Source organism: Anolis carolinensis, chromosome 2, assembly GCF_035594765.1.
Source record: "Anolis carolinensis isolate JA03-04 chromosome 2, rAnoCar3.1.pri, whole genome shotgun sequence".
NCBI classification, from domain to species: Eukaryota; Metazoa; Chordata; class Lepidosauria; order Squamata; family Dactyloidae; genus Anolis; species Anolis carolinensis.
The window spans coordinates 84,717,787-84,743,101 of NC_085842.1; the positions used below are offsets into that span (position 1 = coordinate 84,717,787).

Genomic DNA, 25,315 nt, shown 5'->3' on the forward strand with positions numbered 1-25,315 from the left:
CGACCCGGGACAGCTCACGTCCTCCTCAAAGGGGCGAGAGTCTTAGGGAGCCACGGGGGACCACCGGGGTGTTTTTCTCTCTCCTGGGAGTGAGTCCCATCCCCAGCGCATCGGCGCTCGGGCTGAACCTGCGGCCAGTTCGGGGTTTTGTGCTGGGGAAGGCGACGCGCCTGGCTGGGAGCGCAAGCTTTGCGCGGCGAGTTGGGCAAACTTCCGCGGCGGCGCGCAGGGAAGGAGCGCTCTTGGTCCGGGGGCGCGCTCTTCTCTTGCGCCTCCCTCGCCGCTCCCTCCTCCCTCCCTCCCTCCCTCCCTCCGCTCCTGTCCTGGGCGGCCGGTCCGGGGCGAGGCGAGGGGGGCTTGGTGACGCTTCCCTTTCGGCCGCGGAGATTGGAGGGCGGCGCGGGGGCGGTCCCGCCGGGCCTTAATCTGCCCCTCCATTGGGGATTATGGGCTCACACTCTCGCAAGGGGCCGCCGGAGAGAGGGACGCCCGCCACCAAGGACGCACCAGCCAGGAGAGGGTCCGCTCAGCCCAGGAGAAAGAAGGTCGCTCCGCTGCAGGCGCCGGTAGGCACACGGGCCTGGCCCCGGAGGGACCCAAGCGGATCCAGGCAGGCGGGCGGGCGGGCAGGCGGGCGCTCTTCCGCACACCCGGCGGCGGCGGAGGCTTAGCAAGGAAGGGCTGGCGAGCTCAATGGCACAGCTTCCCGCCCGCTTTGCGCCCTTCTTTTCCCTTTCTCCCACCCCTTCCCCTCCCTTCCCTCTCTTCCACCCCTACTCGCCCTCCTGGACCCCTTTTGCCGGAGGCCCTTCCGTCCTTTGCCACCCTCTCTAGCCGTATTGAGTCTTAATACCCGCGTGGGTCGGGCTAAGCGTGTCAGGAGTTTAGCCGGAGGAGAAACCGAGGATTGGACCGAGATGGTGACAAAAATAAAGTAGCCTTTATTCCATTTTTTAAAAATCTCCCATATTTTCTCATTCAAGACTCCTTCGCCTCTTTTTAGAGGGGGCAGAGGAGAGGGTTTGGTCCATGCGTGGGGAAGGTTGGGAGGAGGTTGGGAGGTTGGGAGGCAGTGGCTGACTTCTTTCACGCGCTTCCCTTCTCTTCTCTTCCCACGCAGTTGTGCCACTTCACTATATTTTTGTTTCCCTGGGAACTTTTCTCACTTTTTCTTCTAAAAAAAGTTATAAATACCGCTTTAGCTTCCTGCTCTCATTATGTCAGAAAAGAACTGAGATTTTTTAAAATAGAAATGGCTTCATCCCTCCCTTCCCATCATGAAACCCCCAGGCTGCCAGTTTTCAACAGCAATTATATGCTTCTGGCAATGCCCCTTTGTGGCCAAGGCCACAAGTGTCCAACATCTCAGAAGGGGGACAGAATTTCTCTTCATTGATGACTAGCCAAGGGGTTTGATAAATTGGATTTTAGTCTGGGGACTGAATCCCAAGATTAGAAGAGTCTCGCAATAGCTGGTCCTCTAGAAAGGTCTTGTTCTAAGTGTGAATTAGGGGTTTTGTCTGGCTAGACCACAGGAGTAAATGAGATTTGAGAAAGTGTTGCTTTGTCAAGAGAAAAAGGTGGGAAAAGTGGGGCATATAAATCTAATAAATAACAACAGCAGCAATAAATGTTGACCTACTTTTTAATAAAATGATATAGTGGGTCCACCCTAGTTGGGACAACAACTGGTGAAAAAGAAGTTGGAACATCTGGCTAATGGAAAAACTTTCTACTAAACAATATAATAGACAAGTAAGAAAGAACATGCTTCATGAGGATTAAAAAAGTAAAGGTTTTCCCCTGACATTAAATCTAGTCGTGTCCAACTCTGGGGGTTGATGCTCATCTCGATTTCTAAGTCAATTCGGTGTTGTCACCTCCAAAGTCATGTGGCCAGCATGACTACACGGAGCACCGTTACCTTCTCGCCAGAGCAGTACCTATTGATCTACTCACATTTGCATGTGTTCGAACTGCTAGATTGGCAGAAGCTGGGGATAACAACGGGGGCTCATCACACTCCCTGGAATTGAACCGCCAATCTTTCTGTTAGCAAATTCAGCAGCTCAGCGGTTTCACCTGCTGCACCACTCGAGGCTCCAGTATCTAGGATTTAGACTAGTGTGTCTTAGGGTAACCTTGCCCCCACACAGGGCACCACTTCTGTCATCGGGCAGACACTACCACTGTCTTTAAACAACAATTTTTAGGATTCAGCAGGGAGGTAGATGGTGCTTCTTATACTTCCAGTGTGTAGTTGACCCATAGTTATGTGCTATGAAAGCACGGTATCTGTCTTTGTGCATCAAGTCACCACAGGCTCATAGAGGCATAGAACTGGAACTTTACACTCATCTAGGCCAGGAAAAAGAGAGATAGCATGGTGTAGCAGTTTGGGCATTGGATTAGGATCCTTGAAAACAGGGTTTGAATCCTGTTTGGTCATGGGAACCCAGTGCGTAACCTCAGGCACATTACGCTCACATCTTCAGTGAAAGGCCGTGGCAAGCCCGCTCTGATTAAATCTTGCCAGCAAAAACCCATGAATAGGTTCCGATTACGGTCGCTATGAGTCAGAAATGACTTGTAGGCATCACAACAGGTCCAGAGGCAGGCAAATTCACGAGATCTGGGGGCCTTAAAAACAACAATAACAGCACAAATGTGGTTTTGAAAAGTAGGTGTTTTATTTTACATTAAAATGTGTAGGTAGAGTGTGATCTATTTAAAAGATGCATTTACCTCCTAACACTTTCAGAGAGAAAATCCACACACGTGTACAGAAAAGATACAGTTTTGGGGAGAATCCCAATCAACTCCAGTGGCATACTTTACTCACCCCTGAATCAGTCCAACCCCCTACCCTGAGCAGGATCTTCAATGCTTACTTCTTCATGTCAGTCCTTTTCAAGTCAGTGGTGTGCATATATGAAACATCTCTAATCGTGTCCTTTAAACATGGAGAGGAAACTAGCTGTTTGAGAAGTCGGGGGAGACTTTCAGTTTGGCTTATATCTCTGGTGCTCTCAGTAGAAGTAACAAGGGAGCACTAATCACAAATGTTTTACCACTTGCAGTAAACAACAATCTCTGCTCTGAATTCTATATACAGAACCTGACTAGACTGGCAAATTAGTTTCACTACAGTACATGGAATGGGATAGTACCTGCCACTACCAAGCGCTAGTTGGTGACTCTACTGTTTCTGTAGGATGGTAAATCCATCTTGGGTTGGAGTCTGAATTTTAAAGAAGCTATTCAAAGTGATGAACGTATTTGGTGGGGTAGTTTTCAGGACCTTGGATAGTTCCTTTGATGTGCAGACTAAAGCCCAGTACTGATTCATAACCCAAATGTGGAAGCCATCATTGATTCCAACACACCTGAGAGTTTCCAGTTAGTTTAAAGATGGTAACTTGTCACAGCCAGCTCTGTCTTTCATTTAAGGTGAAGGACTGGGAGCACAGGTGGAATGGGCAAACCTCCTCATGTCATGAGGAAAGTTATTTCTGGGGTTCTCATGACCACGAAGAACCTCTCTGATTGTTTGGGGGCCACATTTTTAGACCACTAATGGCTGTCTGTGAATATTTATCTGAAATAATCAAGACCCTTGACCATCTTCTCCTCAATTCAAATACTATTAATTTCTTTATGGAGTTTGTTGTTTCAGCTCTGTATTTATAAGCCAACTTCTGCTGCAAGTTGGAGTTTGCTATGTCTTTAGTCGATGACTAAATAAGCAAATACATATTAAATAATTAAGTAATATGAGAGTAAATTCAAAAATAGAAAATTAGTTAAAGGATAATTCAGATGTTTGATTTCATGCCTTGGTCCCAGAACATTGGCCTGGGTGACCTCCGCAGTTTCCTTTCAGAGTTACATTTTGGCAAGTCTGAGAGATGGATGACACAACCATTGAGAGTGTAACTTGGGGAGTTAATAGTTTAAATCACACTTTGATGGCCTTGGGAAAGCCATACTGAAAGAGATTTGGGCTGGACATTATGGAAATAGTTATATGTGTCTACTAGGCTGTAAGAAAAGCTAGCTCTTTTGAGACCGGAAAGGCAAACTATTATGGAGTTACATTTAGGAATAAATCTTACACTGGTGGGTCAATCTCTCTCTGATAAAATCTTCTTGAAGGCTGTAAAGCTTCACAAATTGTCTTAAGTGCAATGAGACGTTCAGATTTCATGACTAAGACCACTTTATCCATATTTGAACATAATGCACTGCTTATGATAAAATCTTTGAAAGTGCTGTCCATTGAGTGGTGAGTTATCAGGAGTTAAGAACTGCTCTTGCATTTGCTGGGTATTTGCATTCAAACCAACCAAACACCACGTTTTCCAGCTTTAATTTTTAATTGGGCCAGGGAATGACATGTGTTTCCTAGCTCTGAAAACTGTTGCACAGCATATCAAATATCAGGACCTTCTGGTTTAAATGTGAACTCGGTAGAGCCTTAACATCCCTAGGATTCAGCGTAGCATTTTCAAGTTGGGATATAAGAGCTTCCCCCTTCCCACCCTGTGTGCATTTTTAGTTGTTTTTCTTTTGAGCCTGAAAAACCTTCCGTTTCACCACCTTGCCATTTGTGTGTGGCTCTGTCTCTGTCCTGGGTTGGGAGACTCTAGCTGTTACTATGGCTATGGGCAGTCTGCCATGCTCTCAGTCCCTGGGAAAGGGGTGGGGAATCCTGCAGGAGAGCAGGCGAGGGGAGAGACTAGCTGTGGCAAGCAATGGGGCATGCCTATAGGAGAGTATTTATAGAGCTTAGCTTATTGATGCATTTTTGGTCACAGCAGGAAGCACATTGCATTCTCTGTTGGTGGGCTGCTCAGCCCTACTATCAGTAGATCCTTATATCCCCTCAGTCAGAATAAAGGTGTGTATGGACCCAATGGATGCACGGTCTAAGGAGTGAGTTATTCTATGGACAGGAAGGGCAGGGAAGGGCAGCAAAGTCAAATCTGCAATAGTATTGCCTCCAGATGTAATACATACAACTGAAATAATGCAGCCTTTTCCTTCTTTAGAAGTCTTCTTTTAAAAATAAAATACATTATTCCCTCTGTATAATGCAGTATGGAGTAAGGAGTGGTCTGTTCCAAGTATCAGAAGCTTCATGGTACCATATATTTTATTTTATTTTTATTTTTTTGCTGAAGTACATTCAGACGGGGATAAAATAGTATGCTGGTTGCTTTCACTATAAGGTCAGATCAGGATTTCAGTATGAGGCCAGAAAACACATCCTTTTGGGCATGTGAATGGTTGTAAAGCTGTCTGACAATTCCCTTGCAGTTATGTACGCATATGTGTGTGCATGTATCTGCATATGTGAACATGTGAACATGTGCCAGGTGTATGAATTTGAATGAAATTTGAGTTAACTCCAGAAGGGGAATCTATGGGAAGGGGGGAGCAAAATGAAGGCATTGACTCCTGAATTCTGTCCCTCCACAAAAATTTTCTTCAGTCTCATTTTCTTGCATTTTTATAATTGAAAGCATCAGTGGAAAGTTTTCAAAACAGTTTAGGCATTCAAAGAAAGGGGACAAAGTTACCAAGACAATGTGAACATAGTAAATATATGTTGTCAAGGTGTGATCAGTTTCCAGTGTCTTAATTTTTTTGTAAGGTTAAACATTTGGAGAATGCAAAAAAATTCATAGGGGGTAATATTAGTCCCTTCAGGGAGAAGGGTAGAATATAAATAAAGTGTATTATTGTTATTACTACTACTACTACTACTACTACTACTACTACTACTACTACTACTATGTTTATTTGGGAACAATGTCTTCATTCCTCTCACCTACCAACCCCAATACTGACAACCTTAGGTGACTTATCTCTATTTTCTTTTTTCTTTTTGCTGAAATTGATGTAATGAAGTCCCAACCCAATGCTTTCTCATTGGGTTGGGAATGGAACAGCAAAAATATATGTGGTGGAGCAAAAATGATAGGTTCTTGTAATGATGAAGAGCCCATGTATGTGGTTTTGTTTTGCCAGGAGAATAATCAAACAAGCAACAAAAGTGAAGCCTCATATATTCCAAGGAAAGGGTACAAATGTGAAATCTTTGATATCATGGAAAGGTAACCATTAGTGATATCAAGCATAGTAAGTCAATGTTAGTTTATTCTGGCTCCCAAATTAGGAGTTAAGGTAAATATCATTACATTTTAACCCCCTGGAATAGTCTTTGTGCCTTTGAAGATGTGCAACAGGCAGAAATTCAACCTTATCTGGCATGTAGTGATAGGGGAGTCTAACCTGTTGAATTTCTAGTTGTCATTTATTTGCTAAGGTCACAGAAACCCAATCAAGCCAAGTCTTGGTGCCCTCAGCATACAAAAGAATCTAGTTATTTCACATGGAAACTACATCTACTGACCTACTCCATTTCTGCCAAAGAAAGATCACTTTGTCACTTCCATCTGAGTGCGTCATTGGATTTATCCTAGAAACGTAAACACCCAGTCTTTCCTCAAGTTGTTAATGGGATCCCCTCTGTGGGCTCTAGTCTGAGTGCCAAAAAATTCTTTTATCTTGTAAAGACTAGTGTGACAGGAATACTTAGAAACATTTGCCTGCTTTGCCCCCAGACAAGGATGCAGTTGTTTGCTCTTGGAAACAATAAAAGGTTCATGTTGGAGGCTAGAACGGTTACTAGTGATTCCCTACAGCTCTTCCTGTGCCTCATGTCATCTGATCATCTCTAAGAGCCTCATGCTCATTCATTCATTCTCACGTCATCCCTGCAGGCACTGATCCACATCCCCATTTCACTGGCAGGTACTGCAGAATGGTGTGATGCGAAGTGGCACAGCCAGGGCTAAGGACTTGGTATGCCCGCTGCTTTTAAATGTGGCATTCTCCTAGTCACAAGAAGCAAAATGGAGCTCTTTCATGTGGTTTGTTTCTGGCTCAGCTGGGGAGAATGGGCTGAAATATTTCATACTTTAGAAAATACAGCTCATTTGCCAGTCTCTTGCAGTAAAGACCAAAATCAGAGGTAATCACATTTATCAGGATCATTAAAGTGTTAGAAAAGTTATAGATCAATGGGATGAACTTCTGAGATCCACAGGACTCTTTATTAAGCAAAAACAAAGTAAAGCTGAATCTGTACTTCAGCCAAGTGCCTCATCCAATTTCATTTTTATTTTGTTTTTCATTTTCTGTTACCATCAATCCCCAATGAAGAGGTCTGAAATGCTCTAGTTAATACAGAACTTGTGTAACTCTTTAGTGGTCCTAATAAAAAGGCATTACCCATTTTTGGATTTTGTTCTACTTACGGATTTTTTTAAAATTCTTGATGATGCATGATCCTACGGGTATCATGGATGGATGCTTCCTCACTGTTTTTGTGAGGTTGCTCCATTTTGTGCAACTTTCTTTAAAACTTATTTTCACTTTTTGGAAGCTTTTCCCCTTTTTACTGTTTCTAAAGGCAAACACCAACATGCTGTCCTCTTCTCATATTTTCATGACAAATGTGGCAACATAGTTCTACCTGGAAGAGCAGGATTTTGTGCTGTAGTTTGGAGCTACAGAAACAGGACTGAGTGGAATTTGTCTCCTGTCACCCCAAAATAATGGAGAAAAGAGTAAAATATATTTAACTTTATTTAAAATTTGAAGCATGGTTAGAACGTCACAGTTTTCTGTATTATCTATAATATGATTATATTTACATTTAAAAAAAAAATCCAAAGTCTGAGATAGACGTATCATCCTTGATCTGGCTTTCTTACAAACTTGTCTAAATTAGTGACTATTAGTATGGCTTGTGGCAGCAACCCTTTTTAACCTTTTGGTCTGTTCTGAATCTTCTGTCAATTATTTTCATTTGATAATTTTCTGTTATAGCATTATTACACTGGTTACGTTTTAATGCACTTCTTATTTCTATCAGTGCTGCCATCTCCCCAAATTGGTATGACAAGATAAGGAAAAGGAGTTAAGTCCTACTGAGTGACTGATGATCCCACACAAATAATGATCAGTACTAGTATCTCATGAAGGGAAGCCAGCTTTCTACAAGGGAGGCAAGTTGGAACCATATAGGGGAAAAATTAAGGCCATGTATATACTTTCCAGATTAATTTGGGGGTAAACCAAATTGAAGCTGCCCCTATACATCCCTGCAGCATCCCTGGAGCTCTTTGGCTGTCCACACCAAAATTCGAGAAGGATATTGACATGCTGGAAAGCGTCCAGAAGAGGGCAACTAAAATGGTCAAAGGTCTGGAGACCATGCCCTATGAGGAGTATGTTAAAGAGCTTGGGATGCTTAGCCTGCAGAAGAAAAGGTTGAGAGGAGACATGATAGTCATGTATAAATATGTGAAAGGAAGAATCATAGAATCATAGCATTGGAAGAGACCTCATGGGCTATCCAGTCCAACCCCCTGCCAAGAAGAAGGAAATCGCATTCAAAGCACCCTCGACAGATGGCCATCCAGCCTCTGCTTAAAAGCCTCCAAAGAAGGAGCCTCCACCACAGTCTGGGGCAGAGAGTTCCACTCATGAACAGCTCTCACAGTGATGAAGTTCTTTCTAATGTTCAGGTGGAATCTCCTTTCCTGTAGTTTGAAGCCATTGTTCCACGTCCTAGTCTCTAGGGCAGCATAAAACAAGCTTGCTCCCTCCTCCCTGTGACTTCCCCTCACATATTTATACATGGCTATCATGTCTCCGCTCAGCCTTCTCTTCTGCAGGCTAAACATGCCCAGCTCTTTAAGCCGCTCCTCATAAGGCTTGTTCTCCACACCTTTGATCATTTTAGTTGCCCTCCTCTGGACGCTTTCCAGCTTGTTGACATCTCCCTTCAATTGCATTTTCCAGAACTGGACATAGTATTCTCCTGTCTTCTGGAGTATTCGCTAGCAGCATTCAAAAGAGGCTTGTTTTCAGCTGCCCTGGAAAGTAGGACCCAGAGTAATGAGTTCAAATTACAGGAAAGGAGATCACAGTTGAACATTTGGAAGAACACCCTGACTGTAAGAACTGTTCAGTAGTGGAACTCTCTGCCTCAGAGTGTGGTGGAAGCACCTTCCTTGAAAGCTTTTAAACAAAGGCTGGATTGCCATCTGTCAGGGGTACTTTGATTGTACCTTTCTTGCATGGCAGGTGGTTGGACTAGATGGCCCATGGGGTCTCTTTCAACTCTATGATTCTATTATTCGTACTACTCATGCAATACTTTTGTCCCTACATTTGAGTTCCTGTTGGACATCTAAGTAAATGGTTATTTGCATTGCACTTGGCTTCTTTAAAAATATGTCCTATATGGAAGGAATATACTTGGAAGTCCCTAAGGTGGAGGGCTGACTTTGCATCCTGGTGGAAAGGCCAGATCTTCTTTCTAGGCAGCATCCAAAACAATGCAGCTGGAGGCACATAAGCAATTCCAACATGGACTATTTTCTTTGGCGGATGTGTAAATAAATAAATCCCTTAGCTCACAAGATTGACTTGTTGTCTCAGGGCACTGTTTTCAAAGCTGTGTTATGCCTGGCAAGGTGATGAAGCAATGCGTTTTCTAGTTATTGTACAGAAATGGGTGGCTTGTGGCCGTATGTGGAGGTGTCCCCTGCTGTGACCCCTCATTTCTTACCCAGATAGTTATTTCCCGTTACCTCCATTTCATTCACCTCAATTACACAGTGTCATAGCTCAGCAGGCAATGCAGTTGAAGTACATCTTCAGAGAGAACACTCATTGTTAACATGCTTTCATTAAAAATCCTTCTTTAAATTATTACAATGCTTGGAAGTGCAACACTTATGTTTTTTTTTTTTCTTTTTAGAGCTTCACTAAAGCCTTTTTGCAAACTCTGCTCAGCTTTCTCCCTGGCATTGGGAGCTCCTTACCAACACCACAGGAAGAGTTGCTTTTTCAGAGAAGAAGGTATCATTTTAAAAACAGAAACAGAACACCAGCTGGGAAAAGTTGATGCATAAGTGGGAAAAGGCTGTTGGGGCAAATGCCTTTGTAGAGACAGGGCAGTAGAAAAAGCGTATTTCTGTATTTGGTTTGGTGCTATGGACAGCTTGTCACAGGAACATTGCGGAAGCATTTGGAATTTGGGGTTATTTCACATTGCACAACTATAGTACTATCATTCAATTTTAGCTGCCTACAAATGTTAGAGTTTGCGCTTGTGTGAGGGACATTTAGCATTCTCAACCAGAGAGCTCTAGTGTCTCACCAAATTGCAAATCCCAGGATTTCCATAGTTCTGCGATTGTGTTGAGTAGGGACCAGAGATGTGGTTCTTGAACAGAATTCATTTAGATTAGTACAGATGATTCTTTTATCAGATGCTGTTCTGAGGGTAGTGATGGTTTCGAGTCTTTTTCCAAATCCAGAACTCAAGGCAGCTTAGGCAAAAATTTTAAAAGATGTGGTAAAATAAATAAATAATCAAATCATACAGACATTGAAAATATATATATTTTAAAACAAATGCAGACAAAAAAATCCAGGGCAAATGTGTCAGGAGCTTACAGTAGAGTTTAGTTATGGGGAGAGAGGGATAAGGATATTGTTCCTCTCAAAATCAGAATTCTGCTCTCCCCTGGTGAAATTTTCTTCTACTAAATTTTGACCATTGTAGAGAGCAAGACACTAAAAACTGTTCACATTTAGAACTTTTAGACATTCCCTTGATAACTTTGCTGCCCCTTTTCTTTGAATGCCTACATTGCATCCAAAGAAAAGGGGCAGCAGTTGTTGTTCAAAAGCTGAACCTTTTTTTATTTGTGTCAAAACCATTGCATAAATAAGTATAAAAGTGATAAAATAGAGGGAGCACAAGTGGCTAAATAATTTTAGACCAAAACCAAGTAACAGCGACCGCATTGTCTGTAGCTTTAAATGTTGAACATGAGCAGTGTAATAATTTAGCAAAAAAAATTGCTGTTTTAGCCTGTATTAAGAGACGATTCAGTTCTAAGATAAGTCCCACAACATTCTGTACTGGTCAAGACCCATCTGGAGTACTATGTTCAGCTCTGAGCCCTTCATTTTAAAGAAGATATAGGCAAGTTGAAGCAAGTTCAGAGAAGGGCCACAATGATGCAAGGCCTGTTCTCTACTGCCTCCGAGAGTAGGACCAAATATAGATCTTGATGGAACATCAGAAGGGGTTTCTTGACAGTACATGTCATTTGGAAATAGAATCAATTGACTAGAGAGGTGGTTTGGTATCCTTCCTTGTATGTTTTCAAAAAAAGTTTGGACAGCTACCTGCTGGGCTTGATCTAGCTCAGTGGTTCTTAACTTGTGGTCCGTGGACCACCAGTGGTTCCCCAGAACTAAAATATGGTCTGCGGCCTCAGTGTTACTACACCGTTGCAATGAGAGCAACTGGTTTCGTGAAGCCCTCTTATAGTGCTGAGGCAATGGGGAAGTTGGGAGAGGCTGACTAACCATGAAAGGCACGACAAAAAGCCTCCTGACTGCTGCTTCTCCTCCTCCCTCCCCCTGAGCGGAGCTGTTTCATGTGTTGCCTGGAAGTGTTGCCTTAGTGTCTTCATTTTTAGGCCTGTTCATGTGGTTATTTGGGGTGCTGATTCAGAAAATTGTATTCGATAGACCAGATCAGCTCAAGTTTCTGATACAGAACATATGTCATACAGTAGTCACCATCTGCTTGCCCACAGAAAGCCATATTTAATATTCTAGAGCTGATGTGGTCTATCCAATGCAATTTTCTGAATCATTACACCAGCTAACCAAACCGAATCTAAAGTTGACCAAAACCTGATTCATAACCCTTTTGGTATTAAAGCTGGAGAGTGGTCCCTGGTCAAAGTGATCCCTAGTCAAGTGGTCCCTGGTCAAACAAAGGCTGGGAACTCCTGATCTAGCTGGAGATCTGACAAGCATTTTTGTAAAGAAGAAAATTCAACTTTTAAGCCATAGGCTTACCATGGCCCTAGCATATTATAGAAAACCGTAGACTGAAAGAACAGTTTGATCTGTAGTTAACAGTGGAAGAACACTGATTGATTCAGCCCTAGGAACTGCCAATCAGAAAGTGTTTCTAGGAAAATCTTAGTATTTTATATTCATTGTGTAATATGTGGATCACTTCTCTCACTTTCATTTTGGGTTAGGACTATATACTAGTAGTTTTAGGGTCTCCTTAATTCTCTAAAGAGTTTTATAAGAGAGCTTCCCAGTTTTTTCCCATTATCTTCCAGAATTTTTGCAGGCTCTGTCATATGAGCCACAGTGTTTGTGTCCATCCTCTTACAAGCCATTATTGCCGCACGCCACAATTAGTGAGCTGCTGTATTTCCTTCCCAGAGGGCATCTGGGGACACGAGAATGGGGTTTGTGTTTTTCCAGATTGGAGTGTCCACTTTGGCTCCTGTAAGCAAAGGAAGGAACTGGAGCAACGGTCCTGGGCAAATGCAGGGCCTTCTGCCGGCCTGGTATGTCAGCCTGGAAGTCACGCAACAACAAATGGTCATTAGCAACAGAGAAGCTGATAGTCTGCAGTCCAGGCCAAGATCTAATTGCTACTTTGTAGGGCATGTTGTTTCCATTGTCAGTTGCACATTGAATAGTCAGGAAGCATTTCGGGCCACGGTTTAAACTATAAAATTTGTACAGAAGCCTTCAGAGAGAAATCTGAGGCTCATTTGAATTCAAACGTAGAAACCCGTGCAGTAGAAGATGAGACATGTGAGACCATCAAAGCATATTAGAGAGGAAGCCACTAAAAAGTTTTTGCATTATTTGAAAATTATAAATTGGCTTCCCCCAAACGCTCATATTTTCTTAAAGTGCATATGTGCAGGTGTGTAAACACAAAGCATTTTACTGGTATAAGATAACAAGATAGCACACTATTCCTGCCTTTTCTAGTGTCTACAAAATGATTAAAATTGAAAGCTGGTTTCTCACTTTTGTCTTGTATAGTTTTAAGAAAAGTACTGAATGTTCCAAAAAGTTTGAATAAAACCCCTTGATTTTCTTTGAGCTTTTGTATGAATCTCCCAACATTTGGGGTTTGTTCTTTCTACGATACATCCAATCATTACACACGTTCCTTGAAAGCTCTTCTTATACGCAAAGAGCTTTGAATATCAAAGAATCATGTTGGAGGACACAGCAATGCCTAGAGAAGCATTCTCCCATCACAGTTCTATGGTCAGCTTCCACTAGCAGTTCTACCACCCATACATTTTCCATTTCTATTGCTTTCACACATACAATCTGCTTAAACAGGTTATAAGTGTGACTTCATTCTATGCATCTAATAAAGTTAAATTTATGAAAGCTTCTGCGACCAACATCTTTCTATCAGTTAGACCCAGAAACCCCTTTGTATTCCTATGTCTCAGTTTTAAAATCTGGGACAGAGCCGGTCCAACAATGAGGTGAATTAAGCGGTCGCTTGGGGCGCAAAACATATGGGGGTGCATTCGAGACTGCTTTTTCTGTTTATTTGTTGTAAAACATGATGTTTTGGTGCTTAATTTGTAAAATCTTAATGTAATTTGATGTTTAATAGGCTTTTCCTTAATCCCTCCTTATTATCCAACATTTTTTCTTATCCAACGCTTTTATTTTTCAGTGATTGGTTTGGGGGGGGGGGGGGACAAAATTCTGTTCGCCTACACTTGAAAAATACCTAGGGCCGACTCTGATCTGGGACCATCCAATGAAGCTGGATAGTGGAGAGTTCCTGACACACAAAGGAAAGCATTTCTGTCTGTAATACATAGACAAACGATGGGTTTTACTTCTTCAAAATGTAATGATGGCTGCCAACTTGGACAGCTTTAAAAGGGGATTAGACCAATTCACAGAGGATAAAGTAATCACCAACCATTAGCCACAATGAGTGGATTTTACCTCTGGTATCAGAGGCAAACTTCCAAGCTCTCGGTAACATTAAGGGACTGACTAAACCAGGGATTCCCAAACTAAGGCCTGGGGGCCGGATGCGGCCCTTCAAGGTTATTTACCTGGCCCCTGCCCTCAGTTTTAAACGTAGGCTCACCCAAAGTCTGAAATGACTTGAAGGCACACAACAACAACCATACATAGAACATAGAAACCATACATTAGAACATAGAAAACAGGGGCAGGGATCTCTAATCTAAATCAGGATTTCTATTGGGAAATCCTATATCTAATTTTATGCCACCCCCAATGACTCGATTTCAGATCAAGCTTCTGTATCTGCTATTTGCATAATACGGGGGCTCATTTTGACATCAGAATTAAATATAGAAAACATCTTCATCTTCCCATGAGACTGATTTTGGAATACTAATGGCATGTCAATTTCAATGTTACGTGTTCCCAAACAACTTTTGGGTTTACAACTCCCAGAACATACCACACAGCTTGGTCATGTCCAGGAAGCTGCTGGATTGTGAGGTTTGTTGTCTGAAGAATTTTAAAGTTTGCCATTTCCATTTTAAAAGTTGAGCAAATGCTTTCAGTACCAGTTGTTCACTACATCACACAGTAGTGTCATTAGGCAAGTCTGTGTGTCTGTGTGTGTGTGTGTAAATCACATTGAATGGTACCATCAGAGGGGACAACACCAAAATAACATTTTTGTGCAGTGTTTGAGCAGAAATTTTTTATTTTGTATAAAAAATACCCCCACAGTTAAATATGACCATAACAACATTTTTGCATGCCCAGTTTACACATCCTGTAACAATATACATACAAGTATATTGGTTACTTATATTGGCAAATTATTGAGGTACAGTCTGGTACCAGAGGTAGCCCATGGGGGTAACATCATGAATGCACTGGGTGACACTAACCTTCGTCACACCACAGATGACACAAGTACAGTGCTTTGATTCTGCTTTGATTGCTGTTTCTCCATCTGTGGCATCCAAGGAGGAACAATCAGAATTCTGATCCAGAAAGCTCTAATGCTTCAAGCAAACTCACGGGATTTCATAGAATGTTTTCATGACAATAAAATAGGAATCAAAGTTCTATTACTGTATAATATGACAGGACCCTGAGTCCTAATGAAATATAACACACAAAGAGCGACAATTAGTGAAAGGAGTTTAGGAACTGAAACAAGAGGGAATACATATGTATGCGCATGCATGTTTTAACTCTTTCCCTGTTCTAAATTGTGCTCTCAAGTTGTTTCTTCTCCATCCCAGTTTGCCAAACATTTCTTTTCTTCTCCAAATGCACTTTATGAATTCTAGAAGGAAGATGGGAAGGAGTGATTGCAAATTTATTTATTTACAGCATCTATATTCTGCCCTTCTCACCCCGAAGGGGACTCAGGGCGGATCAAATTAGACATATAGGCAAACATTCAATGCCTTTTAACATAGAACAAAGACAAGACAAACACAGGCTCCGAGCGGGCCTCGAACTCATGACCTCCTGGTCAGAGTGATTCATTGCAGTGATTCATTGTAGCTGCTCTCCAGCCTGCACCACAGCCCGAGCAAAGTGGTTGGCAAGCCAGTTTTGAACTGGAAAAGTGACAGGTGGGGGAAGGGTTAAGCCATTCCACCAGCTGGCACTTCTGCCTCACATGCTCACTTCTTCAAGCTGCTTTTCCCCCCTAAGAAAAGCAGCCCCTGGGGCCTGAGTGACATGCTTATGCCCAAAATGTGTGATTCTGCCCTAAAATGGAGATTTGAAGCATAGCATGCTTTCTTCTTTCATATATCTCAGTGACTCCACGCGGAGACAAATCATTCTAACCACAGCAGGCTGAAGACCTCTGCTTTGAGATCAGATTGATGTCCACAGATTTGTGCATGAGATCACTGAATAAATCAAAAGAGAAGGAAAATATCATCTTCATAATTTCCTTATTTGAGAGCAAGCTCATTCAGCAATCTCTCACCCTTGACTCCTACTTCATTTTCATGGAGATTATCTGAGAAGATGCCAAAGCATTTCAATTTTTTGTGCTCCCTCCCTTCCCTTTCTTGACACTTCATGTTGCCAGTTATGCTTAACAAGGAAGCTAGAAGCATGGACCTCTTCACCCAGAAATGTATTATTGAGATCACTTTAGAGCTGCTATGATGAGGCATCAGACTTTTCCAAAATTAAAGATGAGAGAAGGACTAGCAGTGGACCAGAGTAAGGAAAGGTAACTACCATATTTTGGACTGAAATTTCCATGTTAGTAGGAGGGGGATTTGAAAGTTGTAGTCCAGAAATATTTTCCCACTCCACACTGAACATCAGATTCTTAATCTGCCAGAGATGCACATGTTTCTGGTCACTTAATTTGCCTGTCCGGGTTCCTTGGTGATTTTATAATTTACTGGACCTTAGAATTTAAAAAATTGCTAGGTGCTAATTCTGAACTTGAAGTTACTGGAGACAACAACATGTCTTTTTCTTTTGCCTTCCATACTCTAACCTACTATTCTCACTGAGTCTTACTGCAAGACACAAATGCTTAGGATTGTAGTTGCAATTAGGCCAGAAATTAAATTCTGACACCAGCCTCTTCATAAAAGGGATGTCAGGAGGCTCTCCCATCTATTATATGGTAAATCCTTATGAAGCCATACTTATGGTGAAAAGTTTAAAATATGAGAATAATCAGACAAGCATACTTTGCAACATGTAAGGAATCTAGAATCCATGAGTGTACAATTGTAGAAAAAGATTTAGCCATCATTTTAGGGATCTATAACTTGTGATCTTCAGAATGTTGAATGTCAGTGTTGACTACCAACTCTTCATAGTCCCAGCTAGTGTGGTCTGGAGCCAGTAATGATGGGTACTATATGGAGGACGGAATCTCTATATGGCATTCAGAATTGGAAAATGGGGCAAAGTTACAAGCAAAATTGGATTTCAAGAAGCAAAGTAAGATCCTTTATCACAGACATAGGATTGGACCATATGATTAATTTCAGAGTTTAGAAGGATAGTTTAAAATGTGCTTGGGAGAAATGAAATCTGCAAGTGCAATGTTGATAGATAAATATTAGGTTAAGAATGATCCATCACCCCCCCAGTAATATCACTTTTGTTCCTTAAAAGAGGGAGCATATTCCCAAAATATCAGTCTGTGACAATATTCATCCTGCCTACTCATTTGTTTATCTTACTGCCCACAATTAAACCTTTTGAGATAGTTCACATGATGACAGATTTACTCCAGGGTTATACAAAACAGAGACTTGGAAGAAAGGGCAAAGGGGTGTTGTAATTGCAAGGCCCTCAGTCACAGAGAACTAATTGGTAGGATGTGCCTAAATGACTCAAGGAAGCAAGCCACATGGCCACACGCATGCTGGGAAATTGATACGGTTGTTTTCTAGCGTAGAGTTATTCCTCTCTTCAGTGTAAAACTTTGCACTTGTTTTTAGATGCTTGAACATGCTGTGGTCTTTTGAAGGAAAGAAATTAGAGACTAGTGTTTTTGAACTTAGGGCAAACAGAAAGCAGAAATAGTAGACTTTATAGCAGAGAAAATAATAAAATTGATACTGTTCCCATGGGCACCAGATTTTGTCTGATCTTGAAAGCTAAATAGAATCAGGTCTGGTTATTACTTGGATTGTGCCTACCATCAATACAGTGGACTATATTTTAAAAGAAAGCAATCAAACCTCTGAGTAGTTTTTGCATAAGAAAAGCATATGAAATTCATGGGACTACCATAAGTCAACAGGAAACTTGAGGGCACATGCAGAGAGAAAGGAAAGGAGGGAGGGAAGACAAATTATTATTTAGCTTCAAATTCCATCAGTATCTTTTTGCCCGAGACTATACTGGAGAGTGAGGCCGCTTCCAAATTACTCTTTTATTATATAATTTCCTTTCCTCATTCATGGAATTCTGTCACTCATATTGTATTGAAACCTTTTTTTTTTGTAGAGGAACATAGTATGATCTGCAAGTACATATAGCCATATTAGTTTTCTAGCAGTTTTTCTTATACTGTTCACCACCAGAAAATACCTGAAATAAAAAAAAACCTAAAACACTTAGGCACTGAAACAGGGATGAGGATCATATGGTTTACTGATTAACTGATATGTGTCCATTTGTCTCCCTCCACTGGGTGCCCAAAAAACTGGACTGGTTGTCCATTTGGACACACAACTATTACTTTAAAATACAACATTGACACTGTGTCTTCTCTTCCTCTAGTTGGAATTTTCCTACTCTCTTAGCCAGGGGTCCCCAAACTTTTTAAGCAGAGGGCCGGTCCACAATCCTTCAGACTGCTGAGGGGCCGAAATATCATTTTAAAAAAAATACAAACAAATTCCTATGCATACTGCACATGTCTTATTTGTAGTGCAACAACAACAACAACAATGAAAGAACAATACAATATTTAAAAATGAAAACGATTTTAACCAACATAAACCTTTTAGGATTTCAATGGAAAGTGTAACACAATATTAGCATTATACATTACTATATTGAACTATACCACTATACTATTATATAATATGTAATATATAACATATAATTAATATTATTATATGGTATTACTACTAGTATTATATTGTATAACATAAGATTATTATCAATATTATATGTATATACAATATATTATATTATTAAAACTGATATAAAATATTACATTATAAAACTGAGGGCGGGGGCCAGGTAAATGACCTTGGAGGGCCGCATCCGGCCCCCGGGCCTTAGTTTGGGGACCCCTGCTCTTAGCTATATTTTTAATGGATTCCAAATTCCATTGAAGTATCAGAGTAAATATGACCCCTATGCAAGCGAATGAGGTCTTTCGGGCTGATTATCTAAACAGTTCCCCATGTCTTTTTGTAGTGATGCCAACTACCTGGAGTCAAGACTAACATGAAGAGAACTTTTATTTCTTCCTTTAAAAATGTCTCTGAAGCATTTAATATAGGACAAAGCTAAGAACCAGAACCCTGTGCAGAAGAAGAGGTGATGGTTTAGATCCTTGGCTACTAGAAAACAGCGAACTCAGGAAAGCTATTCTTTAAGACAATCGCTCTCAGGATCTCCCAGCTAGCAAGATTATTGGCAACACTAGCTGGATGATTCTTGAAGCTGCTGTCCTAAATATAATAATTCCAAGCTCTTAAAATGTAAAAATAAAAAATTACCAATTGTGCAGATGTGTATGCACAGAAACCGATTGCATTTCAAATTCTGCAATGCATTTGGATTATGGAACTACTATGATTTTCCTTTGTTGTCTTAAAATTGCTTGTTTTGCCTTCTTGCCTATAATGGTAGCTACTTAGTTCTGTCACTGGATCGGAATGATGATGCCTATCCAGGGTTAAAACTGGACTTTTAAAAAGCTATCAAAAGTGTTGAATGTATCTAGGGAATAGGGTTGAACACTGTGGGTAACTCCTTTGAAGTTCAGACTAAAACCTGGAGCAGATTCATTGTCCCACTAGCATGGAAGGAAAAGAAAAATACCTATTCAGGGCAATTAATCCTCCTCATCAGTACATTTTTAAACCCTAAAGATATATATTATTTAGGGTTAATAACCATTGGGTCAAACAGAGGTTCATATAATTCAGCTTCCTGCTTTCCCCAGCAGCCAAGCTCAAGCCTTTAAGAAGCCCATAACAAAAACAGGGAGAAAATATCCCTCACAATGCCCTTGTTCCTCACTGAATGACATTTAGGAATAAGAGACTGTGTGCCTGTTCACGGAAAACCTTGCTGCTAGGGATGTATGTTTAGATGTCTGAGCTAAAGAGTATAAGACCCCCTTATCCATGAACTCAATATCCACGATTTCCCTTACCCATGCTTCAAAAACTATTCCCTCCTCCAGGAGTATTTGTGAGCCTTGCTAGGACCTCCAGTGCGATTCTATGGCATGCTTCTGGCACAAGTTTAGTCAAAATATAGGATTTGCTATTATATGAAGTTTCAGGTATTCATGGGAGGGGGAGGGGTCTTGGAAAGTATCCCATGTGGATAGATGTGTTGTATGTATCGAGCTGCTGAGAAGAAAACAGCATTAGTAGGGACATGATTTCTCCTGTTGCTCCAGCACTGTGAGAGGGGAAATCTATGTGAGTTGGTATTCTTTCTGTGCTACTCTCTGAAACCAAATCCCTCTTGGGGGCTGAGCCCAGATCAACACTAGCTCCTAAAGAGGAAAGAGTATTGTTATCATTGTATGGAGATCTTCCACTGGCTTTGCAACACTATGGGAGCAGGTTTGAATACTATCTAAGCAATATCTATAGTGGCATGTGTTGGAAGCTGACCATCGAATCCTGCAGCATGACTGGAAGAAATCACACTGGAGGACCTAGAGATTCATAGAAAAAACATTTTAAATGGAATCCATGAATAACTAAATCTGCAAATGTCAAAATTGCAGATTTCAAGGGATGACTGTACAGTATTTCTTGAATACTGGCAGTTATAGGCAGTGATTTTCCTGACAAACATCTCTGTAGGATGGTGCAAGATCTAAGTTATCTTGCCTGAGGACTTGTTTTGAGACTTCATCCAATTCTAATATTTTACAATACCATCTTGTGAACTTGCCACTGTTTAACATGTTTGGTATACCGAACCAATATCCTGCTCTGTGCGTGAATGGTTCATCCTGCAAGATGATCAGATCCATAGCTACTTAATTTAAATCAGTGTTGCAATGTGGGGCATCCCCATTTAATTCTCTTTTATTTTCTGCTAGAACATGGCCATACAGCATGGAAACCACATAACAGTCCAGCAAAGATTTTTGCTGTTACAGCAGGCAGGTTCGAGGCAACGAACAGCAGATGTGTTATGCCTTTGCAAGTGCATGAAGCAGTCACATGTGGCAATTGTATTACTATGACAATTTAATCACCTCCCAACTCAAGGGAGCCTTTGGAGTGATTGTAACAAAGATATATTGCTCCCTCTAAAGGTTATTATACTAGTAGCTCAGTGCTTCAAATTGCATTTGTAACAGTGCTGGTGGATTGCGTAATACACGGTGGACCAGAAGTTTTACCTAATAAAGTGACCACTATAGCCTTCCTGTTAGCATCTTTGTTCTGCACTTCATTTTATTTGCATTAAATCTCTAGTGCTGGAACAAACAGACTACAACAATGCACCTCATTCAGCAGCCCAGTTTTTGACACTAGATAACATCAAATGCTGCAAATAAGACCAGGGGAAGCATCATGGACTCTCTAGTGTGAGTAGTTACGGATACCTTTTCTTCTCACACCCTCTTGAGTTCCTGCTCAAGATGGTTTTGTGTAGTCCCAGAAGCCTTAATTGAACTGGCAATCTCTTTCCACCGGAAATTGTTTCTTTTTTCCATCAAAGATGTCCTCTAATTGTGAACTCACATTGTGAAGGTTATGGAAGCTGCTGTGGTTTCACTTCACTGAGGGACTTCTGAGAAATTGCCCATCACAAACCATGATAGCATGGGGCAGCCTAAGACGAGTAGAAAGGTGCCTTTCCAGTCTCCCACATCTCTTTCCCTTCTGTGATATTATCTTGTTTCTTTATGGCTCCCTATCTCCTGTGGTCCATTGTTCCACATTCGCCAATTTTCTTTTGCCCCATTTACACATACTCTGATTTTTTTTAATTGAACTCATGTGGCCTCCATCACACCCTGCCACTAACCTGCCACCAACTAATCGGCTCCCCTTTTCCCATATTTTGCACTCCCTGTTCAGCCTTTGTATGCCTGAAGGGCATCTTCTCTCATCACTTTCTTCTAAGCCCTTGATACATCACTGAGCCTCCTCTTTCTGCATTATACTCCTTGATCTTGGAACTGAAAACTTATTTGTGTGTCAATCACCATCAGCCCAATCTAGACATGCTTAATTCTAGATGATGATCTGTTAGATGACTCCTTTCCTCCTACACCAGCGGAGATAGGCCCCTCCTTTAAACAACCAAGTATTGCTGGTGATTTTCTATCTCAGGACAGCTGACTATCCCCTTCAATGGGCAACCTCAATCAGTCATCTCTCCAGGGGGGAGAGGGTTTCCACGGGCAGGGTCTCATTGAGGTGGTTTGGGGGAGAAGGAAGAACGGTCACTTTCGACCCAGGGAGAAGCGCAACAGAGTTTTTGCGACCCTGGAGAGGAATAGGTGTGGTAGTCTTCAGGACAGACCTCCCAGCCTTAAGGTCCTGCTTTTGAACGCCAGATCCGTCAACGGTAAAACAGCTGTTATCCAGGATTTGATCCTGGATGAGGGGGCGGATCTGGCATGCATCACCGAGACGTGGTTGGACGAGCAGGGTGGTGTGAATCTCACTCAGCTGTGCCCACCAGGTTTCGGGGTGCATCAGCAGGCCAGGGCTGGGGGGCGGGGAGGAGGAGTCGCGGTGATTGCTCGGCAGTCCATCGCCCTGATCAGATGCGCCGTTCCGCAGTCTTCGAGGTTTGAGTGTGTCTTCCTGAAGGTGGGAGCCCGAGACAGCTTGGGGATTCTGCTGGTGTACCGTCCACCCCGCGACCCAGCAGTCTCTCTGTCCGAGCTAGCAGAAGTGGTCTCCAATTCGGCCCTGGTCTCCCAACAACTCATAGTTTTGGGGGACTTTAATATTCATGCCGAGACCTCTTTGACAGGTGCAGCTCAGGATTTCATGGTTGCCATGACGACCATGGGGCTGACTCAAGTTATATCTGGGCCCACACATCAGGCTGGACACACGCTGGACCTCGTCTTCATTGTGGACGGTGGGACAGTCAGAGTGGAAGAGCAAAATATTCTTCCATTGTCATGGTCTGACCATCATCTGATCTGTTTGAGTTTCGCCATGTCTTCTAACCTCCGCAGGGGTGGTGGACCCATTAAGATGGTCCGCCCCAGGAGGCTGATGGATCCGGATGGACTCCTGAGGTCTCTTGGGGATCTTCCTGTTCTGGAGACTGGCGATCCTGTCGATGTCCTGGCTGATCGCTATAATAGTGAGCACTTGACACGATCGCTCCCGAACGTCCTCTTTCGCTGCGTAGAGTCATGTCGACTCCTTGGTTCACTGAGGAGCTGGCTGTGATGAAGCATGCGAGGAGGGGACTAGAGTGCATCTGGAGGAAATCTCGGGATGTGTCTGACCAAGCACGGGCTAAAGCCGCTATTAAGGCTTACTCCGTGGCTCTGCGAGCAGCCAGGAAAGCTTTCACGACTGCCCGCATAGCGTCTGCGGCCAACAGGCCATCGGAGTTGTTCCGAGTTGTTGGGGAGCTCCTGCGGCCTCCTGAGACCCAGGGGCTTCCTGATGACTTGGCAACTAGGTGCAGCGATTTTGCGCACCACTTTGCAGGCAAAGTTGCTCAGATACGCCATGAGTTGGACTCCAGCTTAATTGTAGTTCCAGCGGAGGTAACCGAGGCACCTGTCTGTCCGATTTTGTGGGATTCTTTCCGGCTTGTTCTTCCGGATGACGTGGAGGGGATTCTTGGGTCTGTGAGGGCGACCACTTGTGCTCTGGATCCTTGTCCCTCTTGGCTGGTTAAGCAGGCCAAAGAGGGGTTGTTGGATTGGTTTGTGGCTATAATAAATGCCTCCCTGGGTCAGGGGTCATTTCCATCTTGTTTTAAGCAAGCGGTGGTAAAACCGTTACTAAAAAAGACCTCGCTAGACCCATCTGTATGTAACAACTACAGACCAATTTCCAACCTCCCGTTTTTGGGCAAGGTTCTGGAGCGGGTGGTGGCCACGCAGCTCCAGGAGTTCCTCGATGACACTGATTTTCTGGACCGCTCGCAGTCTGGCTTCAGGCCTGGGCACAGCACTGAGACGGCTTTGGTCGCCTTGGTGGATGACCTCCGCAGGGAACTGGACAGGGGGAGTGTGACCCTGCTGGTTCTCCTGGACATCTCTGCGGCTTTCGATACCATCGACCATGGTATCCTTCTGGGGAGGCTCTCCGGGATGGGACTCGGTGGCACTGTTTTGCAGTGTCTCCAGTCCTTCCTGGAGGGCCGTTCCCAGATGGTGAAGCTGGGGGACACCTGCTCGGACCCCTGGCCTTTGACATGTGGGGTCCCGCAAGGGTCTATTTTATCCCCCATGCTTTTTAACATCTACATGAAACCGCTGGGAGAGGTCATCCGGAGTTTTGGAGGGTGTTGCCATCTCTACGCAGATGACACACAAATCCACTACTCGTTCCCACCTGACTCCAAGGAAGCCCCTCGGGTGCTGAACCAGTGCCTGGCCGCTGTGATGACTCATGGGCCTTGTAGTCCTGCTCATGGCATTGTGATGCCTGATGAAGAAGAAAACTTGGGTTTTTTACCTTCCCAGTCAGAACTGGATTCTTCCCAGACAGATTCTTCCCAGCCAGATCTGGGAACCTTGCACCTGCAAGAGGGTTATGTTCCAGAAGTATGTCAAACAAACACTGAGGCTACATCTCCTGTGTTTTCTCGCCATGAGTTTTGTAAACAACAGAGAGGTTTGGAAGCGGCCACGCGCAGGAGTGCTAGAATAATTGCTAAGAATTTAGCCAATTAAGCCTGCTTTCCATGAGAATCTTTAAGGAGTCAAACATCTGGTCTCAGAGATTAGCTTTCGTTTCTGGTTCCCAGAGAACTGCTCTCGGCGGGAAAGTTAGACTCTATATAGGTGTTTTACCCGCGGAGTAACTTTGCGGAGTCAATTCGTCAGCCTCCGGAGCGAGTTGTGTCTGGACAGCGCGCTCCGTTCCAAGCCTCGTTCCTGTTCAAGCCTTGTCCTTGTTCTCAAGCCTTCGCTCCTGTTTCCCAGCCTTGTTTACCTACGGACCTTGCCTCGCCTTCCAGGACTAAACCTTGCCTTGTTTCACGGATTTTACCAAGTAATTCCACGAACCTTGTTCTTGTTCCTCGTTACCTTGTGCCACGATTCAAGCCTTGTTTTCAAGTATCAAGTTAATTCCTAGCCTTGCTCAAGTTCATGGACTAAAGGACCTTGTCATCTCCCCTCACTTTGCCTGGCAAAGTGAGTGTTTCGGTTATTGGATTACAACTTTGGACCTTAATATTTCATATTGGACATTGTTTTCTTGGACTAATTTTGACCTTTCCTGAAAGGTCTGTTTCTGGACTATTTCATACACTTGCTTTTATTAACTTTATATATTTCTTTAATAAAGATATTAGATAGAATCTGGCCTCTGCGTATGGTTATTGGTGCTCTGTAGCCTGGGTCCTGACAGTTTGACTCCGCCACCCTAAGCACCAATTAACCTCGGCCAGAATGTCTACCGGAGCCGGACCTGGGCCGGGCGGCCAGCCGATTACCTACACCATCGACAAGGATGAGGTGGACCGAATCCGTGATAAGCTCAATGCACAG

The 25,315-nt window shown here is 42.8% G+C and overlaps 1 protein-coding gene across 1 annotated transcript in view; it reads left to right on the forward strand.

Annotated features, from left to right (window-relative positions):
- The first annotated feature begins 409 nt into the window (after positions 1-409).
- The window catches only part of slc38a3 (solute carrier family 38 member 3), a 110,533-nt gene continuing 85,627 nt past the window's right edge, over positions 410-25,315 (forward strand). The window contains exon 1 of the mRNA XM_008105029.3: positions 410-566. The gene's annotated coding sequence lies outside the window, so the exon portion shown is untranslated. The remainder of the gene's footprint in view (positions 567-25,315) is intronic.